Source organism: Monodelphis domestica, chromosome 1, assembly GCF_027887165.1.
Source record: "Monodelphis domestica isolate mMonDom1 chromosome 1, mMonDom1.pri, whole genome shotgun sequence".
Lineage (NCBI taxonomy): Eukaryota > Metazoa > Chordata > Mammalia > Didelphimorphia > Didelphidae > Monodelphis > Monodelphis domestica.
In genome coordinates this window covers 547,513,215-547,526,331 of record NC_077227.1, presented here as the reverse complement: position 1 = coordinate 547,526,331, position 13,117 = coordinate 547,513,215, and the positions used below count along the sequence as shown (strand labels likewise).

Here is a 13,117-nt window from a genome sequence, read left to right as displayed (position 1 = left end):
CCCAGCCCTATACAGTATTTCAGATGGTTCTATTCATACTCAGTTAGAATAACTTTATGATTGTTTTGTTGACATTTTTTGGATATTGTCACAGAAAGAGCTGAACTGTGATCCAAGAGAAGACTAGCATCTAGTTTGGTCTTCCACAAACTTGCTTAGTGTTCTTGAGAAAGTAATTTTTAATCTTTTTATGGTTAAGTTTCATCTTCTATAAAATTAAGATAATATTGGCTCTGGTTACTTTACAGGATTACAAGTGGATAATCTGAATTGGTGGAGTTTCCACATTGACAAAATCACAGGTCTAGATGAAAAACAAATAAATCCTATCCCTAAATTTGAAAAGTGACATATGTAGGCATTTCCAGGAGTTACTTGGTTTTGTTCTAATGATTAGTAATTGTATCTACTTAAGGAAACATGATATCTTTGAGTGTTAAGATGGTGTAAACTTTCCAATGATCTGGCATCCTCTACCAGAACTCTATCTTAAATAGTGAATCTTCATTTTATTTATTTATATTTTTTTGGAAAAAATTTATTTAGTAAATTTAGAATATTTTCCCCTGGTTACATGAATCATGTTCTTTCCCTCGCCTCCCCCCTGAATCCTCATTTTAGATTCTATTCAACCCAACAAATATGTATTGAGTTTATTCTCAAAACAAAACCCAAACCACAAAAACATTGAAGTAGGTTGCTATTGGGGATACAAAGATGAGAAAGACATAGGTCCTGGCCTCAAAGAGTTCACCAGATGCAGGAAAATTGATGTTCATAATTTTGATTCTGAAATATGCTATAAGATCTAGAAGTGCCTTCTGAATGATCTAAGAATAATTTAAATTATTTTTAGCAAATAAAACTTTATTGCTAGTGCCTTCCTTCTGTTCATTATCTCTAATTTATCCTCTTTTTATCTTGTTTATAATCCTTTACTTATTCTTTCCCACTAAACAAGGAGCTCCTTCAGAGCGGGGTTTGGTCCTACACCTCCCTCCCTGCAGCTGCTGTTTCTTTGTATCCTTAGCATTTAGCACAATGTCTTGCAATAAATGCTTGTTGAGTAACTGAAATAATTTTAGGGGAAATGGATAAGTTGTATATGATAGGTACGATAACTATTTTTAAATCAGGATTTTTGATGCATTTGCCCCTCTTCTTTTGAAAAAACAAAACAAGATATAAGATAGCAAATCTTTATCAACTAAATTAGAAACCATTCTGGAAGATTATTATAATATATACATGTATATTATATTTTCATTTCTCTTCCTCCTCCTGCCTCCTTGAGCCCATTTCTAGTATATGTATTATATGTCATAGCCACATAATAAAGACATCTTTGTTGATTTGCTGGTCATGAATCTTTCATTACCTGTCTGGGTAGCATCTTAAACTATTACAGCTTTTTGACATATGGAGGCTACAAATTAGCTCCATAAATAGAATAAACACCTTGAATCAATATGAACTGTGCTTACTTTCAAAATTATTTTTTGATGTATTTCAAAATGTAGATTATATCCAATTGAAAAAATTGGCTTTAAAATTATAAAGTAGAGGTGACATTCTTGTAAACAAACAAACAAACAAAAAAGCAACCTCGAAAGCTAACCTATTACCATTAACAATTGAAAAAAACCTCAGGAAACCTTCAAAGCAAATTAGGTGGAACTCTTTCTGAGCCCGGACTACTACTGGCTCCACATGTTTTAGATGTTCTCCTTTTGTCTATGGGCAGGTGCATTCTGTCTTAGTCTTGATAGCAAATATTTAACCTGATTATTGTGAACAAGGCTGATCTAGACAGTTAAATTAAGAAGAGTTTTATTTTATAGCTGATGATAGTTAAAAAAAGAAAATAATTGTAACAATTACAAATTTTTATATGACACTTTCTGGTTATGAAGGGCTTTTAGATGTTCTCCTATTTCCACCATTATAAAACAATAGATGAATCTTGGAAGGATGAATCCCAAAGTTAAAGTATTATACTTAAACTTAGACTTTCACATTCAGCAGTTAGAACATTCACTAACAAAAGAACACTAGGAATATTTTGGGATATTCAATTGTTTCTATTATAGTTAATGTTCTTGTACATAAATTATTTCTAACTTATAAGTGGCTAGAGACATTGCAAAAGGTACAGGGTATGTATAAAAAGTAGTAAGGATGAAATTTGAATTACAAAAAGTTCTTGCCAAAACTAAGAAAATAATTATAATTCTGATTATTCATATGCATACTATTAGGTAATAAAGTCCCATAATTTAAGATTTTAGCATTTGCACTGAACATGAAAGTATGAAGCATTATATTACCTTTAAGAATTACTTATTACAAGTTTTATGATGATATTAGAGATAATTAAACTTACATTAAGACAAAACACATCAAATACATAGTCGCAGGAATGACTAGCAAAAAAATTAAAAAATTGCATTCTTGAAATTGAACACTAAACATTTACTGAGTAACTTCTATTTGTACAGTAATGGTCTAAGTGTCCTAAGCAAATGATGACTGGGGAGATATAATTGGGGCAACAATGACTGGATCATGGGATCATAGATTTAGAGCTAACCATGGCCTTAGAGGTCTTCTAGGCCACTCACTTCCCTTTAATTTTATAAAGGAGGCTAAAGGCCAGAGAAATTTAACAATTTACCCAAGGTTTCATGGGTGGGAAATAGCATGATTGGGATTGGAATCCAGCCCCTGACTCCCAATTTCAATGTTCTTTCCATTCCATCCCATTCAGGGATAGAAATAAAGATTTTTACCCTTTGAGGAATGACAAAGGATGATTCTGAAGCAATGGAAATAATTATCCATGTCAATTAGTTGGTAAAGTTATTTTGTGTCTATGTGCATAGCTTTGTGCTCCTTGTTCTGATGGTACCTCCTCTCTGATCTCTATTCAGATTTGGTCCTTGAATGTTTTAGTGATGAAGCCTTGAGACATATTCTTGACTATAGGTTCCAGGTTATTTGCTCTAGAACTAATGGAAGACATACTTGATGTGGTGAATCTTGTATATCCTTTCCTACATTTTGAGATACCAAGCATGAGTTGGCAAATTCCTGATTTAAATTTTCTTGATCTAGAGAAATTCTTGGTTAAGTAACTCTGGGTAGCTAAAGTGGAACAGATGATGTAAGTTTGTGAAAAGGAGTGAATAAAGAGTGGTGTGAGTTGGTTATTTAGCTGTTCAGGTGTACTTTATAAAAATCCAGAGTACGTCATGTGGCTCTCCTTTTTAATAGGGAGAATCTTTCAGGGAATGCGAACAGTCTTTGGCCTTGATCTTTCTTCACATATTCTTATGGTGCCTATTTGCAATTATGGTTCATGTGAATTGTTGTAGTTTCTTATTTCTCAAACTATATTTCTAGCCCTGATGGTTCACCAGAACTGCAAATAGGATGGGATGATAGTGTCACTGAGCTTTGACATTCAGATTTAGGGGGATGCTCACAATGCTTACATTCCTTCAGGTGCATAGAAATAACTTAGCTTAATATATCATTAGAAAGAATAATTAATCTATCAAGGGACCTTGATAAACTATCAAGGCTCTTAATTCCTCTCTACGAATACCTTACACTAGGGCAAGCTTAGCCCCCCGCTCCACATCAGTGGAATAGACCACCTATATTCCAGAATCCCTGTATCTCCTGTTCCCTCTCAAACCAAATTTGTCTTAAAAGGTTTATTTGAGGATGCTTTTCTTATAGCTTGTCTCTGGTATGTTTTGTAAATATTGCCCAAGACATGAAAAATGCCAGTTACATTGCTCCCTTTAGCCCTCTCCTAAATACTATAGAAACATCTCCTTTGGGAAACCTTTAGCTTCCTTTTTTTCCCCACTGCCCCTATATATATATATATATATACACACAACACACACACTTCATGCTCCACACAACTAAAGATGGAGCTTAATAGAAAGGATTTTAGTATGTAGAATACTGCATGATCTTGGGGTTTTGGCCTCTGAATCCCTTAACATAATGGTGTTTTTTTTTAATCAATGGCAATGTATTTCCCTCATCCATGGGCTGTCACTGTCATCCCAGTCATTTCTGGGAAACTTTCCATTTATGTTATTAGACCAAAATTCTTTCCTAATGTTTCATCATGGCTTGCCAGTCACCTAGGTTTTTGACATACTAGTGGGCATCAGCCCCTAACTAGAAGGAAAGACTTTGTGTGGATGGGCTTTTGTTATGTGATAATCAGCTTTGCAAAGTGCCTGCCCTATAGTAGGTCTTAATAAATGTGTGTTGACCTAACTTAGTAAGTGCAGAGAGGATTATAACCAGTTTGACTATGGGAGAATAACATTTTTGGCCACAGTTATTCTCAAAGACCATCTAGGAAACTGTAGAGGGGTAATGATCAGCATATGTGGGAAGAGTTCTCACACTGATGAAATCAATCACAGATCATTGAAATAGTAAAATATGTGCTCTGCTGTTTTTCTTAATTTAAAAATATTTTATTATGAACTTAAAAATGAATAAAAAGAATTATTTTGAACACATACGAAGAACTATTTATAATGAAATATAGTTTAACAGAACAAATAGAAAAATATATTTTAGTATACAAAATATACCATAAAAATTAACCCAATTTATTTCTACTCTGGCTTTTTTCCATTTATAATTGCATTCATGAAAACTTTTTATTCTTCTAATCTATGCTTACGATAGGCAATTCTAGTTCTTCCTTATTGTGTATTGTTTCTTAATGTCTTTCTATCTCTTATGTTTTTCATTTCATTGCATTGATTTATTCAGACATTCAGGCAGTGGAGAGGCACAAGGAATAGAACTTTGAACCTGGAGTCAAGAAGACTTGAGTTAAAGTCCCACCTCAGATACTTTGATCCTAACTCATTGAAACTTTCTGAGCCTCAGTTTCCTCATCTATAAAACAGAGATATTAAAAACACTTCTCTCCCAGGATTGTGGTGAGGATAAAACATGATAATATTTGTAAAGGGTTTTGTAGTCCTCAAAACACTATACAAGTACAACATATACAAATATACAACACTATGCAAATACAAAAAAGTTATTATTGTTCCACAAATGCTGAATATGTACATTACTTCCAGTTTTTCATTGTTATAAATAAAATCATTCTTTGGTGCTTTTTCTATGTAAGAGAAATGTATCAGTTTTTGATTTTCCTGAAAGTTGGAATTTGTACCAGTCCATAGAAATTTAATTGAGAATTTTGTATTTCATTCAAAGGGCAATAAGGAGTAGTTAATGTTTTTAGTAGTTGGGTGACATAGCTGGATCTATGTTTTAGGAAATTTAATTTGGTTGCTGTGCGGAGGATGAATTGTTAAAGGAAGAGAGATGATAGAGGTAAAGAGGCCACTGAGATATTCCTTATGAGAGGTGATGAGAGTTTCAATTAAGGTAGAGACTTTGTGGAGAAGGGAGGGGATTCAGGAAAATAGTATAAAGGTAGATTTTATGAAACTTGGTAACTGATGAGATAGAAAGTTTGTGAGAGAGTTAAGAATGATTTTAAGTTTATGAAGCTAGGTGACTGGAAGAATTATGGATTTCAGGGAGAATGTGATGAGCAACCTTTTGTATATATTGAGTTGAAATGCCTTCAGAAGATATCAGTAAGTATTGGAGTTCAGGAGACAGGTTAAGGCCACTATTCAAGGTTTGTTGGCCATCCACATAGAGAGATGGTAATTAAGGTCATGAGGGCAGATGTGGTTACCACAGGAGAAGAAGGGATATATAGAAAAGATAATGAGGGTTCAGGATAAAGCCTTGTGAGCTGTCCAAATTTAATGGGCACTGAAGAGTATGATGATCTGCAGAAGGAAATTAAGAAAGGTTCACCAGATGAATAATAGTGGAACCTAGAGAAATCAATGTCCAGAAGAGGATTGTCAACAGTGTCAAATGTTCCAGAGAAAGGTAGCCAGGTGGCTGAGTAGATAGATAGGCCTGGAGACAGGAGGTTCTAGGTTCAAATCTGGCCCCAGACATTTACTAACTGTGCAAGTCTGGGCAAGTCACTTCATCCCCATTGCCTAACCCTAACTGCTCTTCTGCTTTGGAACTTATAGTCATCAATCCTAATGTAAGGGTTAAAAAAAGTTACAGAGAGTTCAAGAAAGATGATGCCTAGGTAAAGGTCATTAATGATCATTGCATCTCTCCCAGTGCTCAGCACATCACTCTTCATGGAGTAGGCATTCAATAAAAAAAATGGTGATTGAATGGATGAATGAATATTTTCCAGTGTTGCAGCTAATGATGGAAAAGTTGGTTACATCAACTTAGTGAATTAAAATATATACAAAAGCCTATAACAATTCATTCTTCTTGGATGCCTTATCAGTCAGTTAGTAGAGGGCTTCCATTTAATTAGCATCGCCAGAACTGCCAATAAAACCAGGGTTCTTTGTGATGAAGTATCGTCCCTGGCTTAGGATTTTTGTGATAAAATTGATAGTGACATTGATCCCTCTATTGATTTTTAAAATTCATTGCCTTTACAATATCTTTACTATTTTTCTCTTTTTATTATCTTGATACTATTCTGTCACCACAACTAAGTATTTTATGACTTCCTTTGGAAGCAAGGTCAATATTGATCAAGGTAGGAGACTCAAAAAGCTAAGTGTAAGTCATCAATAATGCTAAGTGGTATCTTGGTGAATTAAGTAATGAAACTCTTAGAGATAACAAGTCACCAGAAAAGCAAGGCATGAATTCCATTATCTAGGCTTAGGATATTATGTAAATTATTCATAAAATATATCAGTCATAAAATTTTTCCCTTAAAAGATCAAAATGGTATATAATATAGAAGTCTGTGTGAGATTCATCTCTAAGATATTTGAACTATTTAAATGAGTTTGCATTATCGAATTGGCATGAGTAAGTCTTCTAATAGCACAAGAAAGAGTTTCATTGTAGCAAATTACATGAGACATGTAAATTATTCATAATGGTCAGTGCAACATCATCATCAACAAATAGTATCAACCTGAACTTTAAAGCAGTTTCCTACTTATCTATGAGGTAGATAGTGAAGGTATTATTCCCATCTCAGAGAAGAAGAAATATGCTCAGGTAAAATGACTTGCCAAAGGCCACCCAGGGCTAGTAAGTTTCAGAGCTGGCATTTGAACCTGATTTTTTAAACCATTGGAACTCCTTTTTTAGATAAAAAACAAACAAACAAACAATAGACTTCAAAGTCCACTATGTAATCCAGGTTCCAGTCCTTGTTTTATCACTTACCATGTCACTTGACTCAAGGGAATTTGCCTAGTTTTTCTGAATCTCAGTTTTCTCATCTGTAAAATGAGTTTTACATTTGTGCTTTGTTTGTTCATTTGTGCTTTATATGACATAATGAACTGTTATACATTTAAAGTATTGTATAGGAAATTCTTTGTAACTAGACCAACAAATTTCTGTTACTCTGTGCGCCATATCTAGACCCATGTTCAAACATACATAGCGTGATATTAGTGTTCTATTTTAAGGAAATTAAATATACTTATATTAATAAATTCCCATAGGACGACTGGGGTATAGGGTGTTATTTGTACATTAAAATATTTCTAGAATGTTATGACCAATTTGTTATATTCAAGCAACTGAAAGAGAGCAACATGGGAATTGAAAAAGATGATTTCAATTCACCTCAGTGTCCACTTTTTGATTTATGGGAGATGCTTGAGTTTAGTTAGGTCTATTCTATCCTCTTTGAGGGTAGCTGAAATCACAATCTTAACCCCAATGAGTCACAATATCCCTTATGCTTCTTCTGCCACGTGCAATTTCTGACAGATTTGTATTCAGAGGCAACCATTTTCACTGAGCCACCCATATTTTGGCTCACCAGGTTTGAAACTCCAAATGCCTTGACCATCTCCATTAGTAGTAGTTCTGCATGATGAAAATGTAGTGTTCTCCTCTGACCCAGACCTGGTGGTCAGCAGGTCTGACATTTTTAATGCATAGGAAAATGAAGCCTGACTTATGACAAAGTCTTAGACTGGAGGTCTAGTTAAAAATATGGTACCACCTCACACATTTTCAGTCATTTGGATCTTTTAAGGGGCAGCTTGGATAGAGGGGGCCAGTCTTGTGATGGGAAGGGCTTGGGTTCATATTCTGCCTCTGATAGGTTACGTATGTCCTAGATACCTTTTCATTGCTTGGGCAATGCCCATAGGCCAAGTGTTAGAGATCAGCATTGGTGAATGACTTTCCATACTGAGAGCACCTTATACCTATGAAATCATAAGTTCTATCTATATCCATAGATCTGTACTTATATATGTATATGTGCCCATGTATATAAATGTGTATGTATATATTTTATGCATATGTGTATATATGTATGTGCAAGTTCAATCTTAATATATTTTAAAATTTATATTTAAATTAATATTATATATATATATATATGTATACACACACACACACACAGACACAGAGAGAGGCAGCTGGGTTGGCCTTTAACCCTGAAAGACTTGAATTTAAATCCTACCTCTAATTGGCTTATTGGCTGTGTGATCAGTGTTCAAGGCAACTTTCTAATAATAATAACAATAATAATAATAGTTAACATTTATATAGCACCTTAATGTTTGTGAAGCATTTTGCAAATTTTATCTTATTTGATCCTCACAGTAAACCTATAAGGTAGGAATTAGTATTTCTTCCATTTTATAGATGAGGAAAATGAGGCAGAGGTTAAATGACTTGCCCAGGATTGTGCAGCTAGTAGATGTTTGATGTGGGATTTGAACTCAGGTCTTCCTTGTTTCAGGTCTAGTTAGCTACTATGCCTCTTAGCTCTCTTTCTAAGACTGTAAGTTGCAGAGATCGTTTTGTTTTGCATTAGTAGAGGGAATTTCCTCACCTGAGAAACTGATCACAAGGATAGCAAGGATAACAGAAGTCTGTCCAAATCCAATGGATATGTGTACATGTACGCATATATACACATGGAGTTTTATTATATATTGTCAGGACCAAACAAATTCAGTTTCAGGTTTCTGGCATGTTACTAGAACCTAAAAGAGAACTTTTAGTAAAAGATGAAAGGAAATAAATCCTTCAAATTTGCTACTTGTACAGCTTATGAGAAGTTTGGATAAGCAGGCTGGATCCCACTCTGGGAGAGTATTTTAGGTGAATTGATTACTTGGTTTCTCTAAATTGACAGCCATATTTTGGTGGAAAAAAAATTCCTTCCCCTGAGTAGTTTCGAGGAAAAGAAAATCAGAAACATGAGGTGGAAAGAGGCTTGAAGGTCCACAGGCACTCAGAATTGACAAATTAGATTTTTCAGGAGCCCTTTTTCTTCATTCCACATATCTTCTGCGAACTTGGCAGTCTTCCCCCTCGAGGAAGCCAAGATGAGAAATAGCAGCATTGTGGTAAGTAGGGACTGAGGGTCTTTCTCTATTCTTCTGAATGCACTGAGATTCTATAACATGGAGCCTTATAATATCCTGCCCCAGTCAGGGCATTTATTTTCCCATTTTTTGATCATTAGGGTTTGTCTACCTGATATTTGAAGGGGGAAGAACTCTAGGTCTGTGTAGAAACGTAGACCTATGGAAGCAGATCACATTGTTGGTCTATTAAGCTGGAATGAAAAATAGACTGTCCTTTTCAAACTGCAGTAGTGGCTGCAGGATATCCGAGCTGCCTGTTTATAGACACTCAAAAACACACTTAAAATTTGACGAACATATTGTAGGCATAGCGCAAATACAGATTTTTTTTCAACATTAGGATTTTTTTTTGCTCTTCTGGGAGATAGGGGTCTGAAAATGTTTTTAAGTTATGCTTTAGTTGCATTTTGTGTCTGAAATGAACCTAAATGGAGTGCTTATTCTTCCAAGAGGAAGACCTCATCACGGGGATCCTTGCATTCATCAAGTCTGTCTGGTTCACCATAACTGATGTATTTGGATCTGATGAATAAGGTTGTGTTAGAATGGCAGCTAATATCCAGACTTATTGAATCTGCTAACAGAACAGGCTGCGTGACAAATCACATAGTTTACTTTTGTTCAAAAATATTATCTATGTATATACATAAATATATATATATATTTATGTATATATATACTCAGATTTTTGGACTTCAAGGCCAACTATATCCCTTATACCAAGCTGCCTCAGATATAATATGTACATGTGTTCTTTATACATTCATATGTGTACATATGTATACACACATGCACACCCCATTAAAGTTTAAAATTGCAGTAAGACTTCTGGGATACTCTGTGCGTATGTGCTTACATATGTGTGTATATGATGCATGATGTATGTGTATATAGATATATATTCACCATAGAAACACATACATATAAATATATATATATACACATATCCATCCATTTTTTCACTGAAGAAACACACATCCATGTAGTATGTTTATAGACATAAGTATATGTATGTAGACACAGAACATGTATGTGTTTAAAGTTTCTTTATATGAACATGTACCAAGGAAACCTTTTGGACATATAATAAAGAATATTAAAGAAAGGCAATAGTGATGATTTGTAATCTCCAACTATTTTTTCAGGATAGTCTGGCAATTTACACAGATTTCCAGTATGACATAACAAGAGTCGTGTTTTGTGTTAAGGAACCCTGTAGTTCATAGCCACAACTAGGGCAGGGGTCTGGGGCATTGTTCCAAGGTTATGAATTTAGTGGGTGCTGAGAACACTTGTCAGAATGGAAACATACTAAACAGACATAGTACCTATTTAATAAGACAAATTAGTTAAAATAGGAAATGAGCTACTGTGAACTCCTTTCCCCCTGCTCTGGTTTCTACTTTTTCCTTAGCTACTCTCATGTCCTGGGCTCTCTTTCTCCCTCCCTCAGTTTGGGGTATTTTGTGTTGCTTTTCATCTTGGGTGGGTATGCGTCATTTCTGGTGCTTGCTTCTCGGGTAGAAAAATTCCTCAGTTCAGGCTCTGCCATAGATCAGGTTTGAGAATTTTAAAGTAGATATATTGGAAGGGAAGGACAGTGGAAGGTGATTTTTCATACTACATGACACTTTTTGTCCAAGGTCTTTGGTGTAGAAGATTTCTTGATATATGTAAATGTTTATATTTCAGATCATTAACTACTTGACAGACACTTGCTTGTTAGAAAACTTTTCTAAATGAAGATGAATCAGAAATGATAATGCAGGACCTCAAATATACTGGGTTAAGGAAAGAATGACTCCATTTGATTTATAGACGACTTTTCCCAGGAGTGCATCTGTTGTTTAAAGCAAGCAAGCTTGGAGAGGCTTGGGTAGACATAGACAACTGGCCCTTAGAATAAAGAAGGCGTTCCTCTGACACATCTGTGTCTCTGGGAAAATTATCTAGCCTCTACAACGTCCCAGATAACTTTCTATGATATTAATTTGCCTAGCAGTTGTAATAGTGGGAGAGACAGAGGGGCCTTAAAAATGCTAGGACCAGGAAACCAGTTGCTATTGGGGACTGCTTTCTGGGTAGCACCTTCCTTCTTCCACTAGGCTGGACAACTTTAATGGAGTCCTGACCTGACCAGAAGGTGAGTCAATCCCTCCCAACTTTCTTCTTTGACTTTGAAATCCTCCCTCCTATTACACAACTTAGAGACAGTCTTCTGTAAACTAAAATATCTAATTTATTTCTTGGAAAGGAAAGGTAGGGAGAGGGGGGTGGTAGAGGGAAGAGATAGGAGGTCCCTAATATCTTTTCCCTAGCAACTGTTGAAGACTTTGACCAAAAAGTCTCTTCAGAAAAATGGTTTGATTTTCCCCTAAAGGAAAAGGTAGTCTTTAAACCAGCAGGTGTCTTCAATTAGGCAAGAACTTTCTTCAGCTCAGCCAGGTTTTAGAAGGGGTATTAGAAGAACAGCTCTCCTCCCTAGCTCTTTTCAGAGTCTCTGGTAAGAGAGTGACCAGAACCAGCTCAGGCCAACAGTTTCTGCTTTTTGAACCTTCCATGGAATTCTCAATTCTCCCTTCCCCTGTTGGTTTCCTGAATGTTCCATCTGCCTCTCCCGGGTCCATCTTCTTTAAATCTCAGATTTTCCTTTGCTTTTGGCCTTTTCTCTTGATTACACAGTTGCCAATATGCATTGGTAGTGGGGGTTTCCTATACCAATCAAATCATAATTCTAGTTTTTTCCTTCCCTCAAATGAATAAAATAAAAACAGAAAAATATATAAACACACATTATATATATTATATATACATTATTATAATATACATATATTACAGATATATAATTTTACAATAATGCATATATGTATATAGATGGAAATTCTTATCCATACATACAAATACTATTTTAACATAATTTCCTACATTTTGATTTTATTAATTTATCAATTTCATTAATATTTTAGGCATAGACACAATGTACTGTATGATTTAATATACAGTGCAGTATATACACAAATACACACACACTTGCATACTAACTGTAATATTTATTGGGAATGATGTGTGGTGGAGATGAAGAACAGGGGATACAGAAGGTTTGTAGCAGAGAATGGAGGAGTTGAAGGGAGAGAGGGAATATGTCTGCCGGTGAGGACAAGGAGAGATGCCCCCTATCAAGAGGCTCTTTTTGAACCAAATGGAGTGTCTGAGAAATGAGCCACGTATGATAGCCTGCGGGGATGTCAAAGCTGCCAAAGTTGCCCCAGAGCAGGTAAACATGGACCCTCTTGAGGGACAAGCCTTTCCCCAGAATTTGGTTGCCCAGCAGGGGTCCAATAAGGAACGTTTGTAATTGGATGACTGAACTGAGGTTCAGCTCCCTCTATGCCCCAGAAAAGATAGTCCACTTACCTGACTGCGGTATTCAAATAAGATAAATTTTAATAACCAGTTCGGATTGGAGAGGTATCAGGGAAAAAGGAAGAGGGATGTCCCTAAATAAGGTTGAAGTCTTTCTCAGCTTTGGAGCTGAGGCCAGGCCTCACAGGCTGGTGGAGGGTTTCTCTTATTCCTGTCTACACTATATCTGTGCTAGTTTTCTTAATTTCAAAACCTTAGCAGTAGACAACAATCAA

At 35.4% G+C, this 13,117-nt stretch overlaps 1 protein-coding gene across 2 annotated transcripts in view; it reads left to right on the top strand.

Moving 5' to 3' along the window:
• The window catches only part of DCDC2C (doublecortin domain containing 2C), a 183,499-nt gene that overhangs the window by 115,659 nt on the left and 54,723 nt on the right, over nucleotides 1–13,117 (top strand). The gene's annotated exons all lie outside the window — the stretch shown is intronic.